General features: G+C 41.5%; 1 long non-coding RNA gene across 1 annotated transcript; it reads left to right on the top strand.

Moving 5' to 3' along the window:
• Positions 1-365: 365 nt before the first annotated feature.
• On the top strand, positions 366-3009 carry LOC112847690 (uncharacterized). Its single transcript, XR_003221409.1, has 3 exons — positions 366-532; positions 852-938; positions 2289-3009. It is a non-coding gene; the product is annotated as an uncharacterized LOC112847690 (long non-coding RNA).
• The last annotated feature ends 13795 nt before the right edge of the window (positions 3010-16804 follow it).

Genomic DNA, 16804 nt, shown 5'->3' with positions numbered 1-16804 from the left:
GGAAAAAAAGCATGTCTTTCTCATCTATTTCTCCTGCATGAATACAGAGACCTCTTTTCTCCATGAATATGGACAACACAGATTAGTCCAGTTAACTGCAACCTGCGGGCAGCACGGTGGCACGGTGGTTAGCACTGTTGCCGCACAGCAAGAAGGTCCTGAGTTCAATTCCACCATCAGGCCGGGGTCTTTCTGCGTGGAGTTTGCATGTTCTCCCCGTGTTTGCGTGGGTTCCCTCCGGGTACTCCGGCTTCCTCCCACCGTCCAAAAACATGCAGTTTGTGGGGACAGGTTAATTGGATAATCGAAGTTGTCACTAGGTGTGAATGTGAATGGTTGTCTGTCCCTGTGTGTTATCCCTGCGACAGACTGGCGACCTGTCCAGGGTGTACCCTGCCTCTCGCCCTATGACAGCTGGGATAGGCTCCAGCGCCCCCCACGACCCTGAAAAGGATAAGCGGAAGTGAATGGATGGATACTGCAACCAGTACATCAGTGACAGCATTCCCCAACCAGCTGCATGGGGAAAAAAGTGAGTACTTGAGTTCTGGCAGGCAGTACTGATGTTGAATAAAACACACACTTACATAACAAAGTTTGTGGTGTAACAAATGTTGACTGAAAGTCCATTTAGATTAATAAAATCACAAACAGAAGAAAAATCCCACACACATGTTTAATTGACTTATCAATGTTCATTTCAGTTCAGGTTTATGTATATGGCACCAAATCACTACAACAGCTGCCTCAACGAGCTCTTTATTGTAAAGACTCTACAGTAGTTTGGCAACAAACAGTTCATGATACTGGTAAGAAAAAACAGATATTTAGCAGGAAGAAACTTCTTTCAGAACCACACCCGCAGAGGAGCAGCCATCTGGTGTGACTGGCTGGAAGGAAGTGATTTTTACCAGCAGCAGGACCAGGAACAACAGAAGGTGTGGTTTTCAGTATCAAGCAAGCCATTGTTTCTGTCTATTGTCTATTGAAGAATTGTGCCAACATGAAGGAATTATAATTGTGCAAAATGAATTTATGAGACTACGTGTGTAGTGGTATAAAACTGAAGGTGGCAGTTTGGTAAGCCACTTCCTTTCCTGTGTGTGGTGTCAGGTTAAACATGCTGTGGTACAACATTTAAGTACTAAACACTAAGGTAAAACTAAATTTTAAGAATTTAAAAAGATTCTGCCTACTTAGGTAAGATGCAACACCTTGTCACATGGCAGGTGTTAAGTCACCTTGACCAATGAAAACAAATAAGCTCTACTCTAGAACTGTTTTGACAGACAGAGGACTTTATGGTTAATTCAGTGACTGCAAGGAACCCACATCATCTTTCCTCTGCCACCATACATACTCAATAAACCACATGTCTTGTGGTTTATTGAGATTCAACTGCAAATTTAATGTACATGTTGCCATGTTCTTTTTAGAAAGAAGAGGGCATTTCCTGACAACCCTTCCAAATAAACCATTCTTGTTCAGTCTTTTTCTAAGTCTGCTGTCATGAACATTAACATTGAACATGCTAAATCTTCAGCAATGTAGAGTCTGAGATGTTGCTCTTGAGCTTTTTGCATTTTCACAGAGCACTAAAGAGCCTGGTGAATTTGTTGGGATACCAACAGTTTAAAGACAGCTGCCAGCGTTTGGCAGCTGTCTTTAAACTGTGAATAATATTTCTTTTCTTTCCCTGGCAGACTAATGGACTTAAGATTTTTTATCTTTTTTTAATGGCCATATTACTCTTCCCAAACTGAAGTGCAGCTCTTGCTATGTTATCACTATGTTTGTTGTAACATGCCACTGAAAACATTTTCATAGACTTGCTGTTAATCAATCATGGAAAAGTGCATTTTATTAGCTGGCTGCTATTTATTTATTTAATTCCAGTGGAAGCGGTAAGTTTGAACATTATTTGTCCATCCACACAGCTGAAGATATTTTGCATTTGTTTTTTAAAATTAAATATTGAGATGGTATAATATGTCATATGTTGTTGTTCAGGCTGTATTTACCTAAATTTAAGACACGTTAAGGACTAGATTTCTTTACTATTATTATAGTGGATCATGCATAAAATTTTAGAAAGAGATTCTATTTTCTTTTTACCATGATTGTATGATCAACTACAACACATAACCTGCCTGTGTTTTGTTGCAAAGATTGTGTTTTGACAGAAGATCTAAATAATAGTTTATAATGGAAATTTTTGAATGACTTTATGTTGACGTTTTGATTTCCTGTAACTTCACTGAAATTAATATTTTTTTTTCCACTGGCAGAAAGTGTTGACTGGAAACCCAGCAACAACTCCCCACACAGGTTTGACTTCTCTCTTTACAGTCAATGAATAAAAATGTCAACATGCTGACACCACAGCATGTGTTTGGTTTTGAGCTTCTTTCATGTATCATCTTACTTTCACTATTGGTTGTCTTTACTGAGATTATCCTTTTAAACAAATTGACAAATATTAAATATGGTTTTCCATAAATAAGGTGTCCTTGCAATCATAAAGCAAAATCTATTAATCCAATCTTCAATGTTTAGTTTTAGCTAGTCAATTTCAAAGCCAAGTTTATGTCATACATGGAAGGTGGAGCAATACGTTTTAGTTAATCACTTCATTTTATTAATGAATTATCATTCAGAAGCATTGCTTCGCATTGTTTATTTCACATGTTACTTATAATTTTTCTATTACAAATAATATCACATAAGGACCACTTACATGTGTACAACTGCTTTTGGACTACACAAAACATCTTTATTGAAATAAATCATTGGCACTGACACTTCAATTCAATTCTGTTTTATTTATATAACAGGTGTCAAACTCCTGTCCTCGAGGGCCGGTGTCCGGAAACTTTTCCATGTGTCGCAGCTGCAACACACCTGAATGCAATTAGTAGGACATTAGCAAGACTCTATAGCACTTGACTGCATGCTGAGGTGACAATTCAGCCATTTGATTCGTGTTACAGCAGCTCATGAATAAATGAACATGGTGCAATAAAAGTACTTTTTAGAAGCACACTTTTCCAAACACTTACATTTACCTACTTTTATTTAAATTTACTTGAGTAGGGTTAGGGGTTGCCACCACAGCATGCAGTCAAGAACAACTGAGATAATCTATCCACAATACGAGGTTGGTCATTAATACATGGCAACAACCTGGGAATAAAGCAGCTGCGAGAAAAACAACATTAATGACTCAATGGTACGGGAGTGGAGGATGCAAGATGAATGAGTTGAGTAAAGTTTGACTTATCTCACTGTTTTGTTTCACTTAATGCGCCTCATGTATGAAAACAGACCTGTTCATCGACAGTACGCCTTATGGTCTGAAAAATGCGGTATATAAAAATCTGGTGGTACAAAGTTAAATTTGTTGGTTTTGGGCATTTGTACACACACACACACACACACACACACACACACACACACACACACACACACACACACACACACACACACACACACACATATATATCACACAAACTCTACCATTCAGTCTTTTATGTTGGAAGATAAAGATACATGTCTGTATCCTGCAGTCTGGCTTGTGAGGAAGGAGTTTATCATTACTAAAGTCCTTATTGGAGTATGTAATAAAGATGGCACCATGATGATTACTGGTTTGCCTGCATAATAGCTTCATTAAAGGCTTAGGAGAGCACTCCGTGCAAGTGCAGGAACTATGTGCACATAGAAGCAACTATCACACAAAGAAGTCACGCTGCTGTACCACTCGTTCATCTGTCACACGACTTGATGTAGTCAGGTCACATTTTCTTTTAGTGGATAGTATTTACTGAAACACTGTTGAACTCATTGCATTTATGACCCTTTGTTCTTCCAGTAAACCACAGTTCAAGTCAGAAATTCCAATGTGTCCTGATACTTAAAATATTTTCAGCATGACAGCTGACTATGTTAAGAAAAAATCCACATCTGATTTTTTTTTCTTTTTTAGGCATGTAATATTTAAAGTGAAGTGCAAGTAAGCAAGGCAAAAGCTTAAATGTACGTAACTCTATCATTTTGCCTAAAATGACTGAGACTGCAGTCATGTACAATTAACTGTAAGCAACAACAAAATCTGAAAGCACGTCTTTAATATTGACTAAGACCGCTAAAAACATGGTAACACATTATAATTCATAAAGTAAGCTTTTACTGGAAATGAGTCGCACCCTGCATTTACTTGCTACCTCACACAGCTTTGTCAGCTGGATGTGAATAGGTGACCCAGAAAACACAGATTAGCAAAGCAGAGATAAAATGCAGTGTTTGGTCTCTACACCCGGCAAAACCTGAAAGTGATACCTGAGTGACCTGATGCACACAATAAGTAGTTATGCACACATTGACATTTGGGGCTCTTAATAAATAACTGCCTTTGGCAATCCACAAAGCCAGAACAGCATTTGAAACAAATGTTAAAAACTTCTAAGTAACTACTCGCTCACCCTGTTCTTTAAGTGCAATGAAGGCAATTATACAGTAGGGCGGTATCAAGAAATTAGGGTTTCATGCAATAAGTGGAGTTACAGCTCACTTTAGGATTGTGTACAAACTCAGTAATTAATTTTTTCCCCTGTATTTCATATGGGGGGTGGGGGTTAGTTTTTAGTTTAGTTTTTAGTGTATGAAAATGTTGAGTTTTAGTTTAGTTTTTATTACTTTCAGCATTAGTTTTAATCTTCCAAATGATTACTGTATGGCATATGTCAGAGGCAAGATTTAGGAAAGTGTTACAGTTCAAATACAGAACCTTTTGATAACGTGGTCTTATAGAGCTCATACACATCCAGAGGCTTGATACATATGTCAATGAAAGCCTCATAAGGCAAGTTTTGATAATATTTTCACAAATAATAAAACTCTCTCTCTCTCTCTCTCTCTCTCTCTCTCTACATATATATATATATATATATATATTAGTTCATTTTCAAGTTCACATATCATTTTAGTTATTTAAAGTTTTTGTTTTTATTTTAGTTAACTAAATGTTTGCTCATATCTAGTTTTAGTTTAGTTTTAGTTAACCATAAAAACCTTGACATAGACATAGGTCAAGGTTGTTATGTTTAGACACACCTTTCTGTTTTGTTTTCTGTTCTGATTTTTTTGTTTTGTTTTTTTTGTTCTCACACACTGTGTTGAAAGCAGATGATATGGTATCTTAAAACCCTGCAAAACAAAACCATAACTATGTAGACCAGATGTGAACTTGTTTGCCTACCTCCCATGCAAAACATATTCTAGTCTAAATTCTCTAAGGATTAACTAATGCATGTAATGGACCATATACTTGTCTCTCAGACACTCAACCAGCACTACTATGGATTTACAAAATAAAGTAATATGTGCAATACAATAAACTGGGTACCTACTGTTTGAGCTACAATTTAATATCATTACATGATTACTATTTTTGCTTCATTTTATCATTTGAAATAAAATCATTAAAGTAATTCATAATATTTAATAAAAATCTGATTATGAACAATGCCTATTTCTTTTCCCCAGTAAGAATATACAATGAAATGTGTTGTTAAATAAAGTGTCACTTAGTCATACTGTTATTGAAGGTGAAGGCCAAATTAGGAAGTTGATCTTTAGCACTTAGTTGTAACAAGCGATACTTTTATGGATTTATTTTATAGCTAAAGCTATTTGTACACAATGTGCTATATTTGCTGTCACAATTAGTGAACAAATCAGTGACTCATCTGTTAAAACCTTTGTGCTTATTATTTGAAACAGAAAGTAACAATGATCTCTTAAATAACACAGTTTTAATTGTTGCTCATTGATTGTTAACCACATCTGTGCTCCTTTGTTTGCAGGTGGTACCTTTAAGATATATCTTAAAGGTACACACAAGGATGTGTGTGGATTCACACACACACACACACACACACACACACACACACACACACAGTCTTGGACGGTGTGTGTGCCTGACAGGGGATTTCTTTAAATCACCCTGCTGTTCTTTCGTCAGCTGAGACACCTGAGTAAGAAAACACACAAACACTGCAGATTTTCTTTAACTCGCGAGGGCAGCCATGAAACGCAGGATCTGCGTCTCATCTCTGTCTGCGTTTTTTATTTATACTTTTCTGTGTGTCTGTATGTGTGTGTGTGTGTGTGTGTGTGTGTGTGTGTGTGTGTGTGTGTAAAGATAACAGAGTTATTCTCAGAACTCAGAGCTGAGGTTCCCCTTTTCTAAGTCTGTATCTTCCAAACCAGAAAGAGGAAGCTGCAAGTTGTTTATCACAGAAGAGTTCATGTCAAAAGTTACTAGGTGAAAAGTCACATAAACATGTGCTTAATGATAAAATAAAAAGATACATTTCATATAGCTGATCACATTATACAATAGTCTCTTTTGACATCCCCTCCTGTTGATCACGAAATGAAATGTACAATTCATCAGTGAGTAACTACTTGTCTTTCACATTCTCAGTTACTACATCATTAGTTACACTTCATCTTCATCTAACAAATAGGAAAAGAAGTCTTCATGATCTTCATCGGTTTTGGTACATCTGCGTATGCTGTGAGTGACAAACTTGTCATCTGTGAAATTACAGCTTTAAACAAGGAATAATTCAAATAAAGAAAAATAAAATCAGGAAAAGTCCAATGACAATCAACAGTCTCTTTAAAACTTGTTAAAGTTGAGCGCTTCTTCCTGGATGAGGATGCTGATGTTGTTGTGCACTTTACAAAAGTCATTCTCAGGGTGTTTCCCCTATATGGTTGTGTTAATACGCTCGGCATGTGCGAGCAAACATAACAGTCTTTCTCTGCAGTTCTGTTAAACACGTATCTGTACCAGGCATAGTCCATCTCTTTTCTCGGCTCGTGTATTGTTGTCTTCCTTCTTCCTGGATGGATAGTGTGATGAGCAGAGCCATTGCCAGTAGTGAGACGCCAGTTACCACCTGAGAACACTACATTTTACTTAAGGCATTTAGGTCATTTCTATTTTTTCAAAGAACCCACACATCTTACATATTTCAAACTTTTAAGTTAGGAAAAAACTTTGCATTGCTCACAGCTCATAGCTCACCGCTCTAAAACCAGACATTAGTAAATCATATGCCCGATCATTATGTGTCATTGTGATCCACAAGTATGATCACAAATGTGTTTTTCAAGCCAACAAAACAAACAAACAAAAACAAAAACAAATTGCCTATGGCATCAAGGCTTTGCGTTCATGTTAATTGAGTGTAAGCTGCTTTCTTCATTGCAAGTGTTTGTTACAATAAGGTTTAATTCATGCATCTTATCACTGAGTTCTAAATTCAAACTATCTCACTTCTGACTCTTTCCAAAAATAATTTCACATATAACAATTTGTGTGTGTGTTGTCTATTCATTAATATAGTTGTCAGTTATTTCTGTCATTATTTTTACCTTCTTTTGTTTGTGACATGGTGGACATCTCTAAACAATCATGAGTTCAGCCTTCAATTTCAATCCAATTATACCCTGTATTCTCGCACTCGAACTTGTCCTGCTTCACCTCCCATCAGTCCTCGTCCCTTTTTTTCCACAGTGTCCCTGTGTGGCCTTCAAAGCTCCAACAAACACAGTCTGTTTCATCTCTGTTTTGATCTTTCAGTATTCTTCTTTTAAGTTAGGTTCCAGCCCGGCAAAATATCATGTTCAGTGCCTTCGAACAGTCATGTGACACTGTTCTTTACCAGCCACTGTGCATGTTGCATCACGTGCTTTTCATGCTGCTGCTGCAGTTGTCAGTCAGTCTTTTTTCATTTGCTCTGTCTTTTGCCTGCTGTTAATTCTTCAAGTCCATGATGTTCTGTCGGTCTTCATCATGAGATTAACTGTCCTTTGAGCTTCTTCTCAGGGTCGAGGACAAAGTGGGAGGTCAAGCTATAAAGTTTTAGCCAAAAAGTGGCTTATTTTCCCAATTAATCTATGCTTTTGCCGCTGTACTCAAGGTTCCAGGTTGAGAGAAATCCACCTGTATTGACACACTAAAGCATACAATTAATACCATTAATACCATACCATTACCATTTTCATTACTTTTCTTAAAACATTCATTCGCTTCATCTTCTTAGAGTTTAACTCGTCTGTTTCTCTCTGTGAGCTGTCTTGACACAGTCAGCTCCTTTTATGGGCATGTAGTTCCTGTTACACACACGATTTCCTGTCACAGACACACCACAGGCACACATATTTCCTGTTCCTGCAGACTAATCGAACTCTTTGTTTTTTCTTTGTATTTATAGTCTCCACACCCTCTTTAATTCTACTAAATCAAATACAGCATTCACACAGTTAAAATCACTCAAAATATGCTTTCATACGAGTATTTTAGACATGCTTTTCATAATCAGAAAGAGCAAGTCAAAGAAAAACAACTGAAACCTCTAATCATTCTCACAGCACACACATAAACTGGAGAAAAAACTAAAACACACCGGCATTTATTGCTCAAGAGAGGTTACTACTGAAAGATATATAGTGGTCACTTACTATACATCCACAGTAATGAATTCAAACTCTATTTATACAATTATAGTGAGCAAAACCAGCATCTCAGTCACAGTCATTTAGCAACATTTGCAAACAATAGTTATAGAGCTCAATAACACTCTAAACCGAAAGCAACAATCTCCATGCGCGCCACCACTCCTCATTTGCATTCACACACACGCCATCTAAAAATAGAAGTCAACAGGCAGTGCACTGCTGACACAGAGACTCCTTTCACACAAAGATCTCTTATTTTATATTACACAGACGTCTTTTATTTACAATCACTCTCAGGCCTGACAGCTTCTCAAACCTGTAGCTTTAGCTGTTGTATACAGGGTTTGGCGTAATAGTTTTTAATATAGGAGTGCTCTAAATCTCAACAATGTCTCGTCTAGGACGACAGATTTTCAATCAGGTCAAGTGTCTCTATGCACCTGATTAGTTTAGTTATTTTCCTTATTTTCTTCATCTCATATATCATTATACTGAATTTGAACAAGCCTTAAGCTTGAATCAGACTACTTTTAACAATTATCCACCTCACATCATAACTGACTGAGGTGCCTCTTATTATTAATATTATGTCATTATTAATGTTATCATTGTTTGTTTGTTTTTTATAACAGCAGTAGTATATCACAATATTTATTAGTATATTACAATATACTACTATACTACTAACATACAATAGTTTATTATTTTATATTTTATTATGTATCCATCATGGGCCTGTGTGATCTGCAGCTTCACACCTTCCCAAGCTGGAGACATTTGCTTTTTCACACACTTTCCTTGGCTGAACAATGACACAGCCTTAATAAACCTTATGCATTTCTCTAATTTATTTAATATGTTTTATGTGAATTATCTGCTTTCATTCATTCTATTCATTCTGGGCATGGTTATCTACCCAATTTTGTTTCATTTGTTAGTACCAATTTACAGGTCGTTATCCTTCCTATTATTAGTTTGAATATAGTACAGATAAGTTCTAATTTAATTTAACCTTTTGTTTATTCCACTATGCATTCCTCTTGTATTTATGTGTATTCAGTTGGGTCTGTATCCAGCCCTTTTTAAACTTTGATCTCTAATCTTTTATTTGATGAGGGATTATTATGTTCTTTCTGATATGGGTGAATGCATAGTGGGACGTTTTCTTTTCTTAGGCTTTCTCCATCTACAAGCACTAATTTGTCCGGCGCCTGGACATTTCTTTTCTAGCCACTGCTCGTCAGCAGTGAGTTTGGTGGGCGGATTCCCCATTATCACAGAACTGCAAAGCTTTCTCTGGTACTAGACTCGGGGGTGGTTGCTGACACGGCCTCCTACTCCGGGCTATTCCTGGAGCGGTGTCAGTTTTATGAGACAAAGCCCAACCTTTCCCCTTTGTCACCAGTACTTGAGCTTTTTGCAGGATACACAAAGAAAACAATAAAAAACAATGGAAGTAGTTCAGCAGCGTATTGTGCTGTAAAATCAACTTACTTCCAAAACATATATACACAAGACACATATACATACACACAGACAGACATTTGCGCACTAATTTGTCACGAAGTATTTCACGGTCACTTCTGAAACCACTCTAAACACAGTTCCTTGTGGCGAACGTAAACCCTATTTCACGCGTTTATTTCTTCAAACCCTTGCGGCGGGTTAGACCCCTTGGACCCTTGCGGCGGGTTAGACCTACTTAAACCCTTGCGGCGGGTTAGACCTACTTAGACCCTTGCGGCGGGTTAGACCTACTTAGACCCTTGCGGCGGGTTAGACCTGTTGCGCAAAACTTAGACCCTTGCGGCGAGTTAGACCTTCATTCAGTGTGTTCTCACCCTCAGTCGTCTTTTGCTGTGTCTGTTGTTTCCATCGCTAGGCTCGAAGGACCAATTTAAATGACAGGGGATTTCTTTAAATCACCCTGCCGTTCTTTGTTCAGCTGAGACACCTGAGTTAGAAAACACACAAACACTGCAGATTTTCTTTAACTCGCGAGGGCAGCCATGAAACGCAGGATCTGCGCCTCATCTCTGTCTGCATTTTTTATTTATACTTTTCTGTGTGTGTGTGTGTGTGTGTGTGTGTGTGTGTGTGTGTGTGTGTGTGTGTGTGTGTACAAAGATAACAGAGTTATTCTCAGAACTCAGAGCTGAGGTTCCCCTTTTCTACATCTGTATGTTCTTGTAAACGAGCTGAGGTTTCACTTCTCTACATCTAAATGTTCTTTAAACCAGGAAGCGGTTAGTATCTGCATAAGTTCATCACACAAGTTACTAGGTGAAAAGTCACATAGACATGTGCTTAATGATAAAATAAAAAGATACATTTCATATAGCTGATCACATTATACAATATTCTCTTTTGACACATGGTTTGTCGGAGGATGAGCAGGAGAGCTCATTGTCGGCCCAATGTGCCACCGCTGCTGCGCCAGTCGCCCACGATGACACCTCTCTTTTCTCCCTGTTTCGCCGTGCTGCTGAGAAGTTGCAGGTGGACTGGCCCTCTCCTCCGCTCAGAAGCCGTCGCGGTTCGTGGGTCTTTTCCTCCCACCGGAGCCCGCAACGGCCAAAAACTGCCTTCCCATGTTCCCAGACTTTCTCTGCGAGCTAACAGCATCATGGGACAAACCTCTGTCTACCTGCATCACTGTGCCCGGCTATGGACAGTACATGGAGTTGGACGGCGCCGAGGGGGCTGGCTTAGCTAACCCACCCCCTATGGAGCCGTCTCTGGCTGCTTATCTGGCCCTGTCCCATAACCATGGTGTCGGCGGCCCTGCAACTCTGCCGTCCAAGCACTGCAGATTCTCTGCTTCGCAGCTGGAGAAGATTTATCCGGCTCAGGCCGGCACTGCTCCGTCACCATGCCTCAGACGTACCAGGCAATGTGCCTGGCAGAGCTCGCATCGCTGGTTCCTGATGACAGCCCACTGGCACCTCTTCTTAACGAGGTCAGAGTCGCCACAGATTACATCCTCCGTGCACCTCGATGTGCAGTGCTCTCCCTGGGCAGAGGGATGGCTTCGACAGTAGTGGCGCAGAGGCACCTGTGGCTAACCCTCTCTGATGTCCCGGATAGGGACAGAGCTGTATATCTGGACACACCAGTGTCTGCGGCTGGGTTATTCAGACATTCACTTGAAGCCATTCAGGCTGGATTCGATCTGAGGAAGAAGCAGATGGAAGCTCTGCGCGACGTCATCCCCAGGCGTCAGCCGAAACCTAAGCCCGCAGCTAGCTCTCACACACCCGCCGCTCCTCTGCCAACTGGCAAGAGATCGGCGCCCACTGCTGAAGTGGGTGTGCCGCCAGTGAGAGCACATCCTCCGGCCCGAGCTCCACGCCAGTCGGCCTGGAGCAAAGGCCCACCCTCGGGCCCTCGGCGGGACCCGACGCCCAGGAGAAAGAAGCCTCAGCCCTCCTAGCTGTGGTTTCGAGTGGAGAAGGGGTCCAGCAGCAGGGAGACGCTGCTTTTACCCCTCTGTTGCCACCCAAGAGGTGCCGCTTAAGTTCTGTTCAGGTTGTCAGCCCCAGAAGGCGCCGCACTTTCCTAACACTGTCTCCCAAGCACAAAACCCCTGCACACAAAATGCCTCAGGTAACTCCCTGTTCAGGTGTGTTAAATGTTCAGGTGACCACATCAAGTGTTCCCGCTGTTTTTCATTGTTGTGCCCCAGAAAAGGTGCCTCCAACAAAATGTATGAATGTACATGTTCCCATGTTACAATCAATAAAGAATGTTGTTTATTCTCAAACAATCACAAATGCTCAGCCTGCGGGCAGAATGAGCCAGGTCAGGCAGGTGATGCAGTCCCCTGCAGACACACTGGGGGGCGACAACGCCCCGCCGACGGTGCTGCAGGTCAGCCGGCTGGCTGCTCACTTCCCTCAGTGGCGCACTTGCGCTCCCTCTCCGTGGGTGCTGCGAACCGTTGCCATGGGTTACCGGTTGCAGTTCCGGGTCAAGCCGCCTCGTTTCCAAGGAGTCGTAAACACGACTGTCAACACCGAGGCGGCCATGATACTCAGAGAGGAAATAAAGGCGCTATTGCAGAAAAGAGCAATACGAGTGGTCTCCGCTTCGGAGACAGACAAAGGTTGGTACAGCCGTTATTTTGTTGTTCTGACAAAAGGGGCGTGAGGGCTTCGTCCCATCCTCCACCTGCGAGTCTTGAACACGTATCTACGTACGTACAGGTTCAAGATGCTAACACTCAGACAGCTCTTGAATGCAGTCGGCCCGGGAGATTGGTTTGCGACAATCGATCTAACAGCTGCTTATTTTCATGTGGCTATACACCCGAAACACAGGCAGTTCCTGAGGGTTGCATTCGAGGGCATAGCCTACGAATAGCTAGTGCTGCCGTTCGGGCTGTCGCTCACTCCTCGCACCTTTACGAAATGTGCCGAAGCAGCGCTAGCGCCCCCCAGAGAGAGAGAGGCATCCGCATCTTAGCCTACCTAGACGACTGAGCTCTCGTAGCTTGCTCCAGAGAGCCGGCGGAGACCCAGCTGTCACTGGTTCTGTCACACATTGAGACACTGGGGTTCTCTGTGAACTTTCAAAAGAGCTCGCTACTCCCGAGTCAGCAGATTTCTTTCCTCGGTTTGGAAATATGCTCGCTTTCCAGCTGTGCACGTTTGTCGGAGCACAGAGTGGCCGCGTTTCATCGCTGCTTCGCTCAGTTTCAGCTGGGACGCAGACTGCGTTTCCAGACGATATTACGCTTGTTGGGCATGATGGCATCTATGATCACCGTAGTGCCACTTGGACTGTTAAAAATGAGAGCGTTTCAACGCTGGACTCTCTCTCACTGTTTGTGTGCATCGCGTCACCTCCGGAGCAGGCTGCCGGTAACTGCGTCTTGCATGCTAGCTCTCCATCCTTGGAGGGAGCCCAGGCTGCTGCATCAGGGCTCTCGGATTGGGAGGGTGTTGTTTCGCAAGGTGGTGTCCACAGATGCTTCCCTAAGAGGGTGGGGAGCGCTGTGCGAGGGTGCATCAGTGAGAGGGATCTGGTCCGCAGCCCAGCGCCTGCTGCACATCAACCACTTAGAGCTGTTAGCAGTGTTCTTAGCTCTAAAGCATTTCCGTCCAGTCCTGCAGGGCCAGCATGTCTTAGTCAGGACGGACAATTCAACAGTGGTGTCTTACATAAACAGGCAGGGAGGATCATGCTCTCTTCCCCTGTTGAAGCTGTCTCGCTCTCTGCTGTTATGGTGCAGTGTTCATATTCTGTCTCTAAGAGCCACCCATGTCCCGGGCCACCTGAACCTGGGGCCGGACCTTCTCTCCACGGGGGGTCCTCTGGTGAGAGAATGGAGGTTACACCCTTTAATAGTGGCTCAGATTTGGGATCTATTTGGCAAGGTGCAAATAGATCTTTTTGCTTCCAGGGTAAATATTCACTGCCCCCTGTTCTTCTCCATAATCGACCACGATGCACCCTTGGGCTTGGATGCACATGGCCAGACGTGCTCCTATATGCATTTCCCCCAGTGGAAATGATATCTCCAGTTCTAGAGAGAGTGCGTCGGCATTCCCTCTCTCTGATTCTAGTGGCCCCTTGGTGGCCCACAAGGTCGTGGTATGCAGAGATAATCAGCCTGCCAGCAGCGAGTCCTTGGCAGCTTCCTCTCCGCAGGGATCTCCTCTCTCAGGCGGGAGGAGAAGTGTTTCATCCGCGCCCAGATCTGTGGCGCCTTCATGCTTACCTGCTGAGAGGTTAAACTTGATTGCTAAGGGTTTGCCACCTAGTGTGATAGGGTCTCATCTACTAGAGGCTTGTACGCTTACAAATGGCGAGCCTTCGAGCAATGGTGCCAGGACCGCCACACTCTCCCATTTCAGTGCTCTATTGTGGATGTTTTGACATTCCTGCAGGAGCTGGTGGATAAGGGCCTTTCATTTTCAACAATTAAGGTTTATTTAGCAGCTATATCTGCTTGTCATATTGGCTTTGACGGGGTGACACCAGGTGCACATCCCCTCGCCATACGTTTTCTGAAAGGGGTTCGCCAGCTGAGACCCGTGCTTAAGTCCAGTGTCCCTGCTTGGGACTTGTCTTTGGTGCTGGAGGCCCTTTGTAGCCCCCCGTTTGAACCCATTGAGTCTGCGGATATGAAATTTCTTTCATATAAGAATGTAATGTAGTGCAACATATGTATATTCACAGGTTTGACTCTTGAGCAATGGCAGGTCAAACCCTATTGTCTTTGGTGCTTTTGGTGATTATAGGTGAGTATTAAAATCACCCTAATGATTTATTGTTGCAGTCATTAGCTGACTGATGTTGATTTATGTGAGGATTTGTATTAAAACGTATGTGTTTATTGTTATAGCTTGTTTGAGTGGTCAGACAACAAGTAAGTTAAAGCTTTGACAACCTCTCTATAATTTCTTCAAATTCCAGTGAAAATCTATTGATTGCAACAACAAAAAACATCAGATCGCCCCGTGTGTGGGGGGGATCGCAGTTAGCTCGTTAATGCGTTAGTGCCGTGCAGCCCCATGCACGGGGCGATCCACGCTAACTCGCTAATGGAGATTTGCCGCGTTAATGCGGTTATGGCGTTAACGTCATTTTAACGAGATTAACGCTGACAGCACTACATTTATCTTTTCTTTTTTTTCCTTTTTTTTACAGCTGCAGTGACATCAGGTGAGTTCCTCTCTAAGCTGAAACTGAAGTTATTGAGTGCTTGATTGCAACATCAAAAAGCTTTAAATTCAATATTTATGTATGTATTCATTTATCTCTCTCGCTCTCTTTTTTTAATGCTAGACAGACATGTAAAAGAACAAATACAGCAAATGTTGGTGTCACTGAGAGAAATAGTCAATTTTCCATAGAACAGAAAACACTAAGCCTATGAGGGCATTTTAAACTATTTAGTTCACAGTAAAGACAACTCTTCCAGCACTGAAGGGTTGGCAGCATTTTTTTTAATATAAGACTTTCCTTATCAGGTGGCTTATCAGAGTATTTTGATCTGAGTTCAGTCTGAGGCCACCACCTCCTTCTTCCTTGTAGTTTTTAGCTACACTCTAAAAACTAAAACTGACATTTACTTAAATTTTTGAGGCAACACTTTTACACTTAAAAATATTGAGTAGATTGGAAACCAGTCAAATCTGTTCAATATACTTGATCAATTGAATAACTAAAGCTTAAACATATTAAGTTGAAATGAATAATTGTAGTTGTTACACAAACATGAAAAAATTGAGTAAATAACACTGACATGCTTGGTCAGTGTAACTAAATTATAGATGGCTACTGCCTACTGGTGGTGGGCCCCTCTGACCACCAGCAGTAGGCAACCAGTAGGCGACTGAGACGGTCAGTGACTGAGCAGACAGTCAGGTTTCAGAGCTCATCACAGCACAGAAACAGCTTTAGTGAAGGTTACAAATGATCTTCTTATGGCCTCTGACAGTGGACTCATCTCTGTGCTTGTCCTGCTAGACCTTAGTGCTGCATTTGATACTGTTGATCATAATATCCTATTAGAGCGATTAGAACATGCTGTAGGTATTACAGGTACTGTGCTGCAGTGGTTTGTATCATATCTATCTAATAGACTCCAATTTGTGCATGTAAATGGAGAGTCCTCTTCACACACTAAGGTCAGTTATGGTGTTCCACAGGGTTCAGTGCTAGGACCAATTCTATTTACATTATACATGCTTCCCTTAGGCAGCATCATTAGAAGACATAGCATAAATTTTCACTGCTATGCAGATGACATGCAGCTCTATCTATCCATGAAGCCAGGTAACACACACCAATTAGTTAAACTGCAGGAATGTCTTAAAGACATAAACACCTGGATGGCCACTAACTTTCTGCTTCTTAATTCAGATAAAACTGAGGTTATTGTAGTCGGCCCTGAAAATCTTAGAAATAATGGTATCTAACCAGATTCTTACTCTGGATGGCATTACCTTGGCCTTCAGTAACACTGTGAGGAACCTTGGAGTTATTTTTGACCAGGACATGTCCTTCAACGCACATATTAAACTATGTAAGACTGCTTTCTTCCATTTGCGCAACATCTCTAAAATTAGAAATATCCTGTCTCAGAGTGACGCTGAAAAACTAGTTCATGCATTTATTACTTCCAGGCTGGACTATTCTTTATTATCAGGATGTCCTAAAAACTCGCTGAAAAGCCTTCAGCTGATTCAAAATGCTGCAGCAAGGGTACTGACAGGGACTAGAAAGAGAGCATATTTCTCCTGTTTTGGCTTCCCTTCATTGG

The sequence above is a fragment of the Oreochromis niloticus genome, linkage group LG8 (genome assembly GCF_001858045.2).
Source record: "Oreochromis niloticus isolate F11D_XX linkage group LG8, O_niloticus_UMD_NMBU, whole genome shotgun sequence".
In the NCBI taxonomy this organism is placed as follows: domain Eukaryota; kingdom Metazoa; phylum Chordata; class Actinopteri; order Cichliformes; family Cichlidae; genus Oreochromis; species Oreochromis niloticus.
Note: the sequence above shows the minus strand (reverse complement) of the source record. Positions and strands in the feature narration are given on the sequence as shown.